Below are 14,721 nucleotides of genomic sequence, written 5' to 3'. Positions count from 1 at the left end.
AAACAAGAACAAGGTCACTTAACAAGGGAGCAACAAAAAAGAACATTTGCAAGCTATAAACAGGATAACAGAAACATTATCATTGATTTGATGTTTGCAAAATAAATGTGAGACAATATTCCCAAAAGTAACATCAAAAAAAGACAAAAATTGAATAACTGGAGGAAAAAGTAAGGAATATAATGTTTTCCAAAGATATAACTGAATATTATGAGTTGAAAAAAAGAGGACAGAATAAAGTATTAAAAGTTTTCAGAGGCGTAACATCATTCCTAAAACTGATGAACGTAAGGTTTCAGATTGCAGGCGTTAACCAGAAATCAAGAAATAAAAGTCAGTGAGAAAACCCCAATACTGGTAAAATGGATCATGAAATTTCAGAGCATTAGAAATAAAGAAATAAGCCCTTAAATTTCTGAGAGAGAGGGAGAAGACTAAAGGCCAAGACTGAGACAGAAGAAGAAGAATTAAGAGAGAATAGTGTGTAACAGAATTCAAGCCTCTTCTGGCATTATTGGAAGGCATCAGATAATATAAAAAACGAGGAATCAGGACACGGAATATAATATTTTGTTAATAATGAAGAGGTGGATATCAGAAAAAATAAGTAAAGATAGAAAAGATTACTTGTGCTGGTTAGGGCTTGGGAATACAGAGGAATGGAGAAGATAACTTTGTTTCTTACAAAGGTATTTGACTTTTAAAATTATGTGTCTGCATTACCTTTGTCACCACAAGTCCCTCCCAGAACCAATTGGTAACTTGTTATCTTGGTTCTGCTTGATTCCGAGTGCTGCTAGCTCATGGAAAACAAGACTGGATACCCACAACCCCTGGAGTCAACTGCTAACTCCAAACTCCTAAGACAGCAGCCTACCGACCCCTCCCATAGCTCAGTGCTAAAGAAATCCCAGACCCCAGACCTGCTTGGGGAGAAGGAGACTTTAGAGCACAACCTCTCTGACTATTGAATAAAAATTTTCCTTTTGTCTTAAGACTACTTGGTAATCTGCAGATGTCACTGAATAGGAAAAGAACTTGCAAATTCAGCAACATTTTGGTATAAGAACAAATTAGGCAAAAGCGTTAAGGGTTCATTTCTTTACCGAAAGGGAGAAAAATGAAAAATAATTTGAGCCATATGAATCCAGTAAAAGTCAGCATCATGAAGCATGCCTGTGATCCCAGGGACTTCATAGGTTAAGGCAGGAAGATCTCAAGTGTGAGGCCAGCCTCTGAAATTTAGTGAGGCTTTGTTTTAAAAATTCCTGGGGTTGTAGCTCAGTGGTAAAGCATCCCTGGGTTTAATCCCCAGTAATATCACAAAGAAAAGATTTTAAAAAAAAAGAAGAAGAAAGCATCAAGAATAACTACAGGTGTAGAAACATGGACATTTTATAGATTAAGGATGATACATTTTTCTGGAGCAATATACATAGTGTTGCTTGCAAGCTTATAACAGGAAGATATCCATGAATGTGGCAGGTTTCTTTGTGCTCATAGACTTAATGGGGAACAGGATGAGGCTAGTATGATGGATCCCGACTGGGAGTGGAAGGGCATTGACACCACAAGGTTGTTGGGGTAGTAGGAGCCATAGACACTATCCACTCAGAGGCTTCATGTACTGCATCCTTTCTGAACATGATTTTTAACAACCTGGAGAATATGGCACCACCGCCATTAGAACCACATTGTTACTCTTTGCACCAAGGCAGTTGTTTAGGATTCAACCATTTGGAGTGATCATCACGTGTCACAAAAAGACCTGGATTTATTTGGTCGAGATCTGAGGCAAATGAAAATAATCCGAAGGAAAGGAAGAAGAGAAGAAGAAGAAAAAAAAATCAACAACCCCTATATCTTTTCTTATGCCAATTATGGGATAAGTCCTCTTTAAGACATTTCCACATATACTATGTCACATACATATGTCAAGGCAATGAGAATTAAATATAGCTACTTACACACATATGGCAAAAAAGTTACTCGTACAATTTCAGAAGACATCTCAGCTTCACTAAGTGTGTGCCAAGCCCAATAGCATTCAACTTCACGTGGTTTATAGGATACTACTAGAAATGCAAAGTTAAACTATTCTAACAAAATTACAGGGTCCGGATCAAGAAAGATAATGACATCACTGTGCTTTGCCTGGGTCATACCACATTTGGAATGTTGTGAGCTCTGCATTTCAAACTGGGAAACAAGTTGAGTAAAGATACAATAATTGCAAAGAAAATCAAAGCCAGATTGTATGAGGAGCAGTTAGAAGAACCAAAGGACTTAAACATGGAGAAAGGAAGACTTAGAGCATATTTGGCTCCCTGGCTATATTTTAAGTATTCTCATTTAGAAGGAGTGGATTTCATTCTTGATTTTTTTTTTCCTGATATTGGAACTGACACAGGGATAGACGTTGTAGCAAGGCATTTGATAGAAGTAATTTCTAACAGGCGGTGAATGATAGAATACCATGTCTCATAAATTGCCTACTGAACCTTCATTGAAAATGTTCAAGGATCTAGTGGTTGATCATCAATTAAGTACTTGGGAGGGGATTCTGTACCAGAATAGAGGCTGGTCCAATTGTAATTTAATGTCTGATCTAGGTCTAACGGCCTACATTCTGACAGATGTCAATCTTGAGATTCAATCACCAAATACTGATTATTCAAAATAAAGAAACATTGGTCACTTCCTATGTATCAGGGAACAGAATAAATGCTGTCCCTGTCTCCTGAAGCATTATATCCAATGAGTAGATAAGAATTAAGCAGTTCATTGCATAATTGATTTTAATTGGATTATAATGAGCATCAGGAAGAACTGAAAACTAATATGGCAACATACAACACAGGCTCCAATCTAGTTTGGAGGGTGGAGGGAAAGGTGTGATGTGAGGATGTGTAAGGAAGTGATGTCTAAGCTGGAATCCAAAGGCTGAGTTAGCCACTAGGAAACTACTCTATAGTCAGAGTTGAGGTACAGAAAAATGTACTGGATTAGGAGAATGCACATGTTGACATTCAAATCCTTCCTTAGCACTCAACCAGTTTTGTAGATGTCGCTTAGCCCCTCCTTAATTTATTGATGAGCTATGTGAATCAGCCAAGGATTGATTTTTCTGCTTCATGGGAAGTTCTCCTTTGCTCACAGCCCATTTGATTTGCTTTGGGTTCATACTATGACCCTTCTATTTTTATTGAGGGATTCCTTGTTGGATACAACTGATACCAGGACTCTCAACTCAATATTTGTACACTCCCCCAAAAAATCACATTCTGAGTTACACCCACAGAGGCAAGTGAAATCTCTTTCATGCCCTTGATTTGAGAGCTCGAAATACTGTTGTTTCAATGCCACGTGTAAAACCAAGAAGTAAATGAAGAATGGCTCCAGCAGTAAATGAACCCACCCTTCCCCTGAATATATTTCAGAAATCTGCAGAGCAAAATCTTTCATCTAAATTAAAGATGGACCTTCACAGCACTTCAAAGCATCTGCGGATATGAAAGGGGTAACTAGGGCTTATGAAGTGCTGGTGAATAATTACATGCTGAGATTTATTGGTGAGCAGTCTTGTGTCTATAAAAGGTTGGCTGACCAGATAAAACCAGGCATTGGATAGAGGGAGGACTCTTGAGCCACTCAATCATTTGAAATTTCTAAGGAGTTTTCCAAGGGGAAAATCAGCATTCACATGTGATATAAGCAGACCTTTACATAGACTGAGTAGATTCAGCTGGCCCAGGCTGCTTCATTTGACAGTGTCTGATTCAGTGCCTGAGAAACGTCAGCATGCTTTAGATCTTTGGGAGATTCATCATGCCTGCTAAGGGCTCAACCGGGCATTTCTGTATTTGTGAGGTATGTTTTTGAATCCATAGTCATTTAAGTTTAAGTCAGATGAGAAATGTAATGTTGTACAATAGTGTTTGACCTGGACTCGTTGAGGACCATACAATCAGAAAATGTTACCTATAACATTCTTGATTGAGGCTGAAGTTTTTACAGTGTGATTTGTGGTAAGACAACTGGATGGTGCCTTTTTGTTTAACATCCGCAGATGTTGGATCCTTGAAGATGCTGTGAGCATTCAGTCATGGCCTGAATTTTTTTTAATAGAATTTACTAGGCAATATATTTACTGCATAAATCCTCAAGAAGTATGAGCTATTATTTTTAGACTATATTTAATATTTACTGAAAAACACATTTACAATATAAGACAAATGAATAAAAGTGGGAATAATTTGAACGGTTTATATATGGGTCACATCTAGAATTGTATATTTTCTATAATAAGTTTTTTGATGAGTTCATTACTGTTTTAATCAATTTTTTTTAATGCAACTTTAAAGGTGTTTTGTTTTGCAGTCTTGAGATCTGGTATACAGGATGACTCATGGCATTTATAGATGTTCACATTGCTCAAAGACTAAATATGGTAGCATGGACTAATTAAAAGAGATAAATGAATCTTTAAATTTTCTTCCTCACAACTTCTATTTTACCTTATTGGTCTTTATTCTTTAAAATGAACTAAAGAGACCTCTTTGTTCTAATCGGAAACTATCTTTTCTAGGGCAGTATTTGTGTAGCAACAAACAGTTCTCTATAAAATTTATAAAATTTTTTATAAAAGCCAAGATTACAGAGTAAAAATAAAAGCTTTCACTTATAAATACTTAACTCTCAGTTTTAGTGTGATAATTTGATACCCAGTTATATTACCTGTAAATTTTATATTAATTTTATTTTAATTTTTTTATATTTTATTTTTTAGTTGTAGTTGATACAATACCTTTATTTTATTTATTTATTTTATGTGGTGCTGAGAATCAAATCTAGGGCCTTGCATGTGCTAGGCAAGCACTCTACTGCTGAGCCACAACCCCAGCCCAGAACTTATATTAATTTTGTGACATGAAAATGTATGAATTTCCAGAGGAAAATCATGAGAATATTTTTAGGAACATTTAGGTAATCCAGGCCAATTTTTTCATGGGGCATAGAGTCTTGGGAGTGAATATGACATCCAAAGGAAAGAGAAGAAAATTTGGCAGGCCCAGCCAGGCCTCAAAGCACAATGGAAATGAGAGCAATTAATAAATTGAATCAAAATACATAAATTACTAAGTTCTTCATTTTTAAATAGGCTTTACTTTTCTATGAAATTACCCTACAGTTTTGCCTTCTAAGTATATTTTTATGCAAGTTTCTTTGATTGGAATTGTGCCCATAGGGGTCTAATATTCTTGAGCATTCACATTCTTATGCATAGCTTTGAGGATTGGCTACTCATTCATTAACTCTTCAAACTTAAATGAATAGTTGAAATAATAAGGCAAATTGGTTTTGTTCTTTTAGTCTTCTTTTCCTGGGCATTCTTTGCATTGTGGTAATATGTGCTATAAATAAACTAGAGCAAGGAACACATTGTCTTGATATTTCACCAGAACAAAATAGTTTTTGAATAGGAATTACTTATTTCTCAAATTTTTTTAGGGAGTTTAAACCTTGTTGTTGAATGAAGTAGTGAATGACAAAAATATTTTAATAGTCTTACATGAATGAGGATTCTGATACAAAGACTAGGTTTGTGCAGAGTCTTGGGAGTTGAATATGATATCCAAAAATCATCATTGTTTTATTAATCCATTCTTTCAGGGTCCAAGTTAATAATAGGATCCAAAGGCCAAAATCACAATCCCCATGTTCACTGTTAGCTACAGTACGTGTCACCAGAGCAGTGTCTGCTGTGTGGAAAGCCTGAGAATATTTCCTAATCAAAATTTCTATAAATCTTTGATATCTTCTTATTTATTTTCTGCAGAGTAACAGCCTCTTCATGTTTGATGTTCCAGAAACAAGAGCCTGTTTCTGTTGAGTTTGATTATAGAAAGAGAGGTCTCCTCACAGGGAGCTCAGCAGGCTGTATCCTGCTTGTTCCCTTCGTCTCTTTCATGGAAGGAGAGAAAGGAGGAAGAAGAGCACAATATGGAATTGGTGATAGTAATACTGGCAGAGCCTCAAATGATATTTCTTCTGCTATAGTCACTTGCCACTGGAGGCTGCATTTTTGCAGCAGATGAAAGACGGATAGCATGCAAATGCTTGGATTGAACACATTCTAATACTTTAAATTCTGTCTGTTAGTCTCTGTTATATAAGTATTGTTTGTCTATATATTTTGCTGTGATTACACTGGTGCTTAATTAGAATAATTAGTATGAAAACACAACATGATTTGTTTGATTATAGTTTTCTACCAAATATTTGAAATAGGAGTCAGGGGTTCCTTAAAGTAGAGGTGGTGAAAAGTATAAAATTTAGAATTTGGCCTGGTTTCAAGATCTATTAAATTTCAATGATTCTGCAATATGGTTAGTGTCTTAAAGGTTATGGGACTGATGTTTCTTCACTTTCCTTATGGGGAGAGAATTAGATTAATTGTTAGGCAATGCTGCAGGGGAACTTTTGCATAAGGGCTAGTTTTGAGTTTTTTTCCTAGAAAGGAATGAAAATGGTAGAAATGAGGTCAGTTTTCTATCATGTCTGATGACTATTTCCAGGGAAGTTTGATTAGCCACAACACATGGGTTCCTGGGCTCTAGTGTAGATTGCCAAAAGCAATGTCTACCCACGGAAATCATTGTACTTGCTTTGATATTATAAACTCTTTATACAAAGAAGACAAGGGGTAACATTTTGAGATGGAGTCTGAAAATACATAAATTCTGAGATCCAGCAAATGGAAAACTCTCTATTCCACAAGTAGAAGGTCTGTCCCCATTAGGTATACCAAGTGGTGGGGAAAACCATCTTAGATGAGAGGGGTCTTGTAGTAGTGATTCAGTCTTAATAGTCTCTGATGAGACTGTATGGATTTTCATTCATATATTCTAATTTAAATAATATTCTTAATAATTAGCAAGTTACACAATCATTAAATACCCTACACATTAAAATTAGAATTATATTATTATTTATTTGTCCATTCAGTAAATATTTATTGAGCATCATTTAAGAGTCAGACACAAGGCATTTGTGAGATAGAGTGAACAAAACACAAATATTTTTATTTTCATACGACTTTCTGTTTAATGAAGTAATACAAAATTCTGGGATTTTTTTTTCTTTTTTCATGCTATATTTTATTTTACAAAAGGAAAGTAGCTTTGTGCAATTCATGCCATTAATATACTTTTCTATTGCTTGGGATGTGCTCATGTCTTTTCAGATTTGCTGTGATAACATTAAGGCTTTTTGAGACAGTTGTCAAATTTTGCCTAATGTTGGGGTCTGCAATGATGTTAACTTATGAAAGATTGAACATATGGCACTGACTTTATTTGTTCTAATACCTAGAATAATCAGTTGCAGAACTAATTGGGTTCCTTTCCTGGTCCTGTGGAATTGAAAATTTACTAGAAACTCCCGATTATTTAAAAGTATATCAGCCTAATCTTCTAAAATTTACTTTTTATAGAGATCCAATCAGGCATTTTGCATTTACTTATTGTGGGTATTTTTATTAATAATTATGGAATGCATTAGTCAAATAATTGATATAATTAATCTGGTTAAAGTCTCAAAAGAAAGAAAAAATTTTCATCATTTGCATGGCATGACAGTATTATTGCTCATTTCACTTCTAGACGTTGTTATCATGGAAAGCACATGTGACCATGACTATCAGCATAGGATGTATCATAATTCTAGTTTATTTTTATGATAATGTCTATAAAAATACCAGTTATGCCTATATGTTTAAAGTGAGATAGCAACTCTGGTAATTATATGGTGTCTGTAATGACTGTAAGCCAGAAATTCTCTATATGTCATATTTATGAGTACTTGATTGCTTATTAACTCAACTGCAATTAATTATTTTACTAAAACAACATATCAAAGATTGCAAATGACCTAATTTTTAAGACAAATTAAAAGGGATTCAAGGTTATCCTGATAATGAGACCATTAATTATTATCCATTGGAGCATTATGATATACTTTCTTGAAATGAAATGAAAGGAATGAAACTGTTCATAAACCTAGGCGTGGCTGTGGGAGTGGGGTGCCCATTTATAGATGATGGATGATGCTCACATGTGCTATGTGCTAGACCTTGGTCCAGGATCAGTCTTTAGGACTGACCCACCAGTCCTAAAAGATTCTCTGATTGACCTACAGACATCGTCTCCACTATTATATTCTCACTTCATATCCTTCTGATGTTTTAAATTGTCCTCATGAAATATTCAGATTTCAAGGAAGAAGTGACTGAGATTAAAAACTCTCACTGTAAACAATTTAATTCATGGATTTCAAACCTTCTATTTCTATCCTTTGACCACTGTATTAAACTCTTGATTTAGAAAAATTTCAACTTTTTTAGTTTAATGGTCTTGTGATTTTTTTTTTTTAAAGGCACATTAGTAAGCTACCTCAAATTCTTTCTGGAGACAAGTTATTGAAATTTGTAACAAGAGTTTAGTCAGGAAAACAGACATTTCAAATACAGGGCATTTATTACAGGTAATCAAAATATAGGTGAAGGAAGAGTTTAAAAGGTGAACAGGGAACAGAAGAAACACAGGGATTAGCAGCAGCAGGAAGCAGCTTCCATGTCTGGGTTGAAAGGGTTAAAATGAAAGGAAGGGTGGTTTACCAAACTGGATGCCTAGGCTGTGTTGTTTACCTGTTTAGTAGAAGTTGCAGCAACACACACCACCAGAAATACTAATTGGGAAGGCAGAGAGGGAAATATCTTCATTTTCCCCTTCTCTCCACTATTCCTTGTTCCCCACCCCAAGTCTACTGTTGGAACCTCCTTTAGACCAAACCCTGCCAGGAGCCAGCACATACAGGCCTGGGGAACATATCCATGCAAGTGTGAAGCTCCCTGTGACACAGAACAGAGCAAAGGAAGAATGAGAAATGGATTTGTAAGCACACAGCACAAAGGAGATATGGCTCAAGTAATCAATACAAATAATCTTTTATTCATAGTCACAGTATCCTCAAGAGAAAATAAACTAACTGCTAGTTAAAAAAAAAAAAGTAGTATTTTCCAGGAGGTTTTTTTTAAGCTTGATAAATCTCCCTCATTGTTTATTTTTTTTAAATTGATACTGTACATATTTATGAATTTATAATAATCCAATAAATGTGAACTGTGTATGATGATAAATCCAGTGTAATAAATATTTCCCTTTTCTTACACATTTATCATTTCTTTATTTTAGGAACCTTCAGAAACTTTTTCTTCCTAGTTTTTTATAAAATATATAATAAATTGTGAATTATAATCACCCTCGTGTGCTGAGGGAGATTGGGTAACGGGTACCAATATACAGTTATATAGAACACTGGCCAGAGCAATTAGACAGACGAAAGAAATTAAAGGCATCAAAATAGGAAAAGAAGAACTTAAATTATTACTATTTGCAGATGGCATGATTCTATACCTAGCAGACCCAAAAGGGTCTACAAAGAAATTATTAGAGCTAATAAATGAATTCAGCAAAGTGGCAGGATATAAAATCAACACGCATAAATCAAAGGCATTCCTGTATATCAGCGACAAATCCTCTGAAATGGAAATGAGGACAACCACTCCATTCACAATATCTTCAAAAAAAATAAAATACTTGGGAATCAACCTAACAAAAGAGGTGAAAGACTTATACAATGAAAACTACAGAACCCTAAAGAGAGAAATAGAAGAAGATCTTAGAAGATGGAAAAATATACCCTGTTCATGGATAGGCAGAACTAACATCATCAAAATGGCGATATTACCAAAAGTTCTCTATAGGTTTAATGCAATGCCAATCAAAATCCCAACGGCATTTCTTGTAGAAATAGAGAAAGCAATCATGAAATTCATATGGAAAAATAAAAGACCCAGAATAGCAAAAACAATGCTAAGCAGGAAGTGTGAATCAGGCGGTATAGCGATACCAGACTTCAAACTATACTACAGAGCAATAGTAACAAAAACAGCATGGTACTGGTACCAAAACAGGCGGGTAGACCAATGGTACAGAATAGAGGACACAGAAACCAATCCACAAAACTACAACTACCTTATATTTGATAAAGGGGCTAAAAGCATGCAATGGAGGAAGGATAGCATCTTCAACAAATGGTGCTGGGAAAACTGGAAATCCATATGCAACAAAATGAAACTGAATCCCTTTCTCTCGCCATGCACAAAAGTGAATTCAAAATGGATCAAGGAGCTTGATATCAAATCAGAGACACGCCGTCTGATAGAAGAAAAAGTTGGCTACGATCTACGTACTGTGGGGTCGGGCTCCAAATTCCTCAATAGGACACCCATAGCACAAAAGTTAATAACTAGAATCAACAAATGGGACTTACTCAAACTAAAAAGTTTTTTCTCAGCAAAAGAAACAATAAGAGAGGTAAATAGAGAGCCTACATCCTGGGAACAAATCTTTACTCCTCACACTTCAGATAGAGCCCTAATATCCAGAGTATACAAAGAACTCAAAAAATTAGACAATAAGAGAACAAACAACCCAATCAACAAATGGGCCAAGGACCTGAACAGACACTTCTCAGAGGAGGACATACAATCAATCAACAAGTACATGAAAAAATGCTCACCGTCTCTAGCAGTCAGAGAAATGCAAATCAAAACCACCCTAAGATACCATCTGACTCCAGTAAGATTGGCAGCCATTATGAAGTCAAACAACAACAAGTGCTGGCGAGGATGTGGGGAAAAGGGTACACTTGTACATTGCTGGTGGGACTGCAAATTGGTGCAGCCAATTTGGAAAGCAGTATGGAGATTTCTTGGAAAGCTGGGAATGGAGCCACCATTTGACCCAGCTATTCCCCTTCTTGGTCTATTCCCTAAAGACCTAAAAAGAGCATGCTACAGGGACACTGCTACATCGATGTTCATAGCAGCACAATTCACAATAGCAAGACTGTGGAACCAACCCAGATGCCCTTCAATAGACGAATGGATTAAAAAAATGTGGCATTTATACACAATGGAGTATTACTCTGCATTAAAAAATGACAAAATCATAGAATTTGCAGGGAAATGGATGGCACTAGAGCAGATTATGCTAAGTGAAGCTAGCCAATCCCTAAAAAACAAATGCCAAATGTCTTCTTTGATATAAGGACAGTAACTAAGAACAGAGTAGGGTCGAAGAGCATGAGAAGAAGATTAACATTAAACAGAGATGAGAGGTGGGAGGGAAAGGGAGAGAGACAGGAAATTGCATGGAAATGGAAGGAGACCCTCAGAGTTATACAAAAGTACATACAAGAGGAAGTGAGGGGAAAGGGAAAAATAATACAAGGGGGACAAATGAATGTCAGTAGAGGGGGCAGAGAGAGAAGAGGGGAGGGGAGGGGAGGGGAGGGGGGATAGTAGAGGATAGGAAAGGCAGCAGAACACAACAGACACTAGTATGGCAATATGTAAATCAATGGATGTGTAACTGATGTAATTCTGCAATCTGTATGTGGGGTAAAAATGGTAGCTCATAACCCACTTGAATCAAAGTGTGAAATATGATATATCAAGAACTATGTAATATTTTGAACAGCCAACAATAAAAAATTTTAAAAAAAAAGAAAGAAAGATTAAGTCCTTCATTAGCTTTCAACAGTGTTGCAGTCTCAAATACAATGAGAGATTACTTGCACATTTTCTCGTTTACTTTTTCTTTCTTTTCTTTTTTTCTGTATGTGTGTGTTGGGGAGACTAACCAGGCCTTGCACATACCAGGCAAGAACTCTGTCACTGAGTTACACCCCATCCCCTCATCAATTTTTTAGTGTGGCATTTGTTACATGGTTATAAAACCAAGAGAATATATTGCTGGAGGAAATTATGCTTCTTTTTTTCTTGAAACTGTTAAGTATTTGGTTAAGTTAGTGCCTTAACAATTCTACTTAGAATTGGATATGTCTTTATAGATGGTCATTCGAGCATGATAAACTTACAAGTTACATCCACTTATATGAGTTCATAACTTCATAATTATTAGATACTTATTCAGATAGAAATCAACAAGTTGGACCCAAAGGAGTTAGAGGGTATTCTGGAAAATAGAGCAGTATATATGACACATGTCAGGATGTACAATCTTCATTATAGGGAAAAATATCTTCTCCCTTGTAAGAAAACATATGTCCTACAAAATATTTATTTATACAGAGTTTTGATGAAATTTGAATAATTAAAATTGGCCTTCAGTGGGTTTCATCAAATCTGCTGTGAAGCTTGGAGACCCATTGAACAGTTCTTTTTTTGAGCAAATTACTTGGTATAGAAATACTTCCTATCCAGACAAAATCCCTGCATCTTTTTCACTTACTGAGAGAAGACTTTACACCTGTGCCTTTACAAATGGAACAACTATGTAGATATTGTCCTGAAAGGGGGATTTTTATTAGAATCAAACAATTTTACCCGGGGTAAAATTGTTAATATTACTATACTTAATATCTGTAAAGAACTCAGGCTAATGTTTTATACAAGGTAAATGCTAAAGAAGTACTTGATGAATACATAAATTCATAAATAAAAAAATCTCTGGTCTGTATATGCCATAGTAATTTCAATCTGCATGCTAGCACTTATGATAAGTTCTCTCTGCCTGGATTTCCACTTCTCTTTCTTTTCGTCCAGATCCTAAAATCCTTCCAGAACTGGTCAGACTCCACTTCTTTAAGCCTTCCATGACAACTCCAGTCTTTACTGACCTTATCTTTCTTTTATAATCTATTATATGTATGCACAAATGTAGTATTTGATGTATTTACTCTTTATCATTGGATATCAACCAGGAGATGGCATTCAAATTCCCTGGAGAGCTTTCGTAAAGTATATGTCCCTATGCTAAATTCCCAGAGTTTGTAGATTTATTGAGTTGGGCTGGTACCCAAACACACACATTTTGATAAAGCTCTCCAGCAAAATTAGTGTAAGCCCTAGTATAGATACATTGATAAAAGCCATCTCTTTTGATTACATTTTTTTTATTAGCAGAGTTGTAAACTTCTTGAACATATTGATCATGCTTTGCTTTTCTTGGATATCTCTCAACAGTGCTGGAAATATGGCCACTACTGAACAACACTTTTCTTTCTTATTTGCAAGATCTCTGAGAGTGGGTCCTGAGATATGCATTGCCAAAGGATTATGCAGAGACAAAAAGGCTCATGGGGGAATCATTCAACTGTTGTCACAATAACACTGTGTCACAAGTAGGTACTTATATTTATGTTTCTTGAGTCAGCAGGATAGGATGGACATCTCTGTGAATCTCAGCAGGCCTTCTTCACATGTTTGAAGGGTGGGCTGGCTGCTGACTGGACCCACATAAGTGTCTGCCATTCAGCAGCTCACTCAGGCATCTGTGAGCTTAGACTGACTTTGATCTTGACTTTCAAATGACTTTGATCCTCCTCTTGAGGCCAGCAGGCTACAAAATGCAATTTTCTCATGGTGATAACAGAGGATAAGAGGACAGCCCAGATGTGCAAGTTCACTTCAAGACTGTACTTGCATTGAATCAACCAAAGCAAGGAATGTGGTAAAAATCCCACTCATGAAGGGAGGGTATTATACATTATATGGCAAATGCTGTAAGTACATGAATATGGGGGAGAATTGGTGTCATTACCCCAAACTATCACAGTGGAGCTCCGGTTAATATCTCTTCTCTGCAGAGCCACCATTCTGATGCCTTAGACTGAAGGTCAATTCTTATAGCATGTAATCTGGACTAAGATCTGTTTAAAACAAATTTACCACCTTTGAGTAAGCAAACAAGGAATCTTATTCAGAGAAAAAAAATGGGGGGGCAAATAAGCACATGAATCCCATTTCATTTGCTATTAAATAGGAAACTATCACCTTATATTTCACAGACTTCATGTCACCCAGATAATATGGCACACTTCATTAAACTAGAACATCAAATGCAGAAAACAAAATATTTTCTGTTCAATAAGATTATCTGCTACTTGAACAGGGTTGGAGGAATTGTCAACATGATGTGTTTGAATCCGGGAAATTAAACCAAGAACTGTGACTGCGAAAATGTTAAAAATACCACAAATTTGCTTTGAAATGATATAGCTTATTGTTGTCACTTGCGATTTGACCATTGGTTCCATCTCTATTACCTGTGATGTTGCTTATCGAACTGTTACAAAGCAACTATCATGGAAGTCCAACATGATAATGCTAGAGGCATCTGGGGCTAAAAAAGTTGCTGTTAAGTTCTGCAGCTTCCAGCAAGCCCTTGTTTAAAGGATCTATTTCCTAAAGAGTCAGATAATTATAATATCACATGGAGTAACCAACTATAAATATGCATTTGTTGATCATCATAAGGATAGATATGTTACCAGGACTTTTTCCTAAATGAATGTGGTCCTTTTCTATATTTGATTTTTTTTTACTTGTTCTGGATGTAGGTACTTAATTGGTACTTGGTGAGAGAGGCTGATCAAATATATGAGTATTATATAAACTGTGCAAGGCTAATTGTTTTAGAGTCCTGCTTCATCCTTATTATGCTGTGGGGTTTGGGGAAAACTACTCAACAACTCAAAATTCTTATTTATAAAAGAAGGTGATTTGGATAAATAAATAGCAAGGGTCTTTGGGCATGTAGCCAAATAACAAAGCAACTGAAATGAACTCTG

This window comes from Marmota monax, unplaced genomic scaffold (assembly GCF_021218885.2).
Source record: "Marmota monax isolate L192 unplaced genomic scaffold, Marmota_monax_Labrador192_F-V1.1 WCK01_AAM20220418_F8-fsc00048, whole genome shotgun sequence".
Lineage (NCBI taxonomy): Eukaryota > Metazoa > Chordata > Mammalia > Rodentia > Sciuridae > Marmota > Marmota monax.
The sequence above is the reverse complement of the archived record's forward strand: the minus strand, read 5'-3'. Positions refer to the sequence as shown.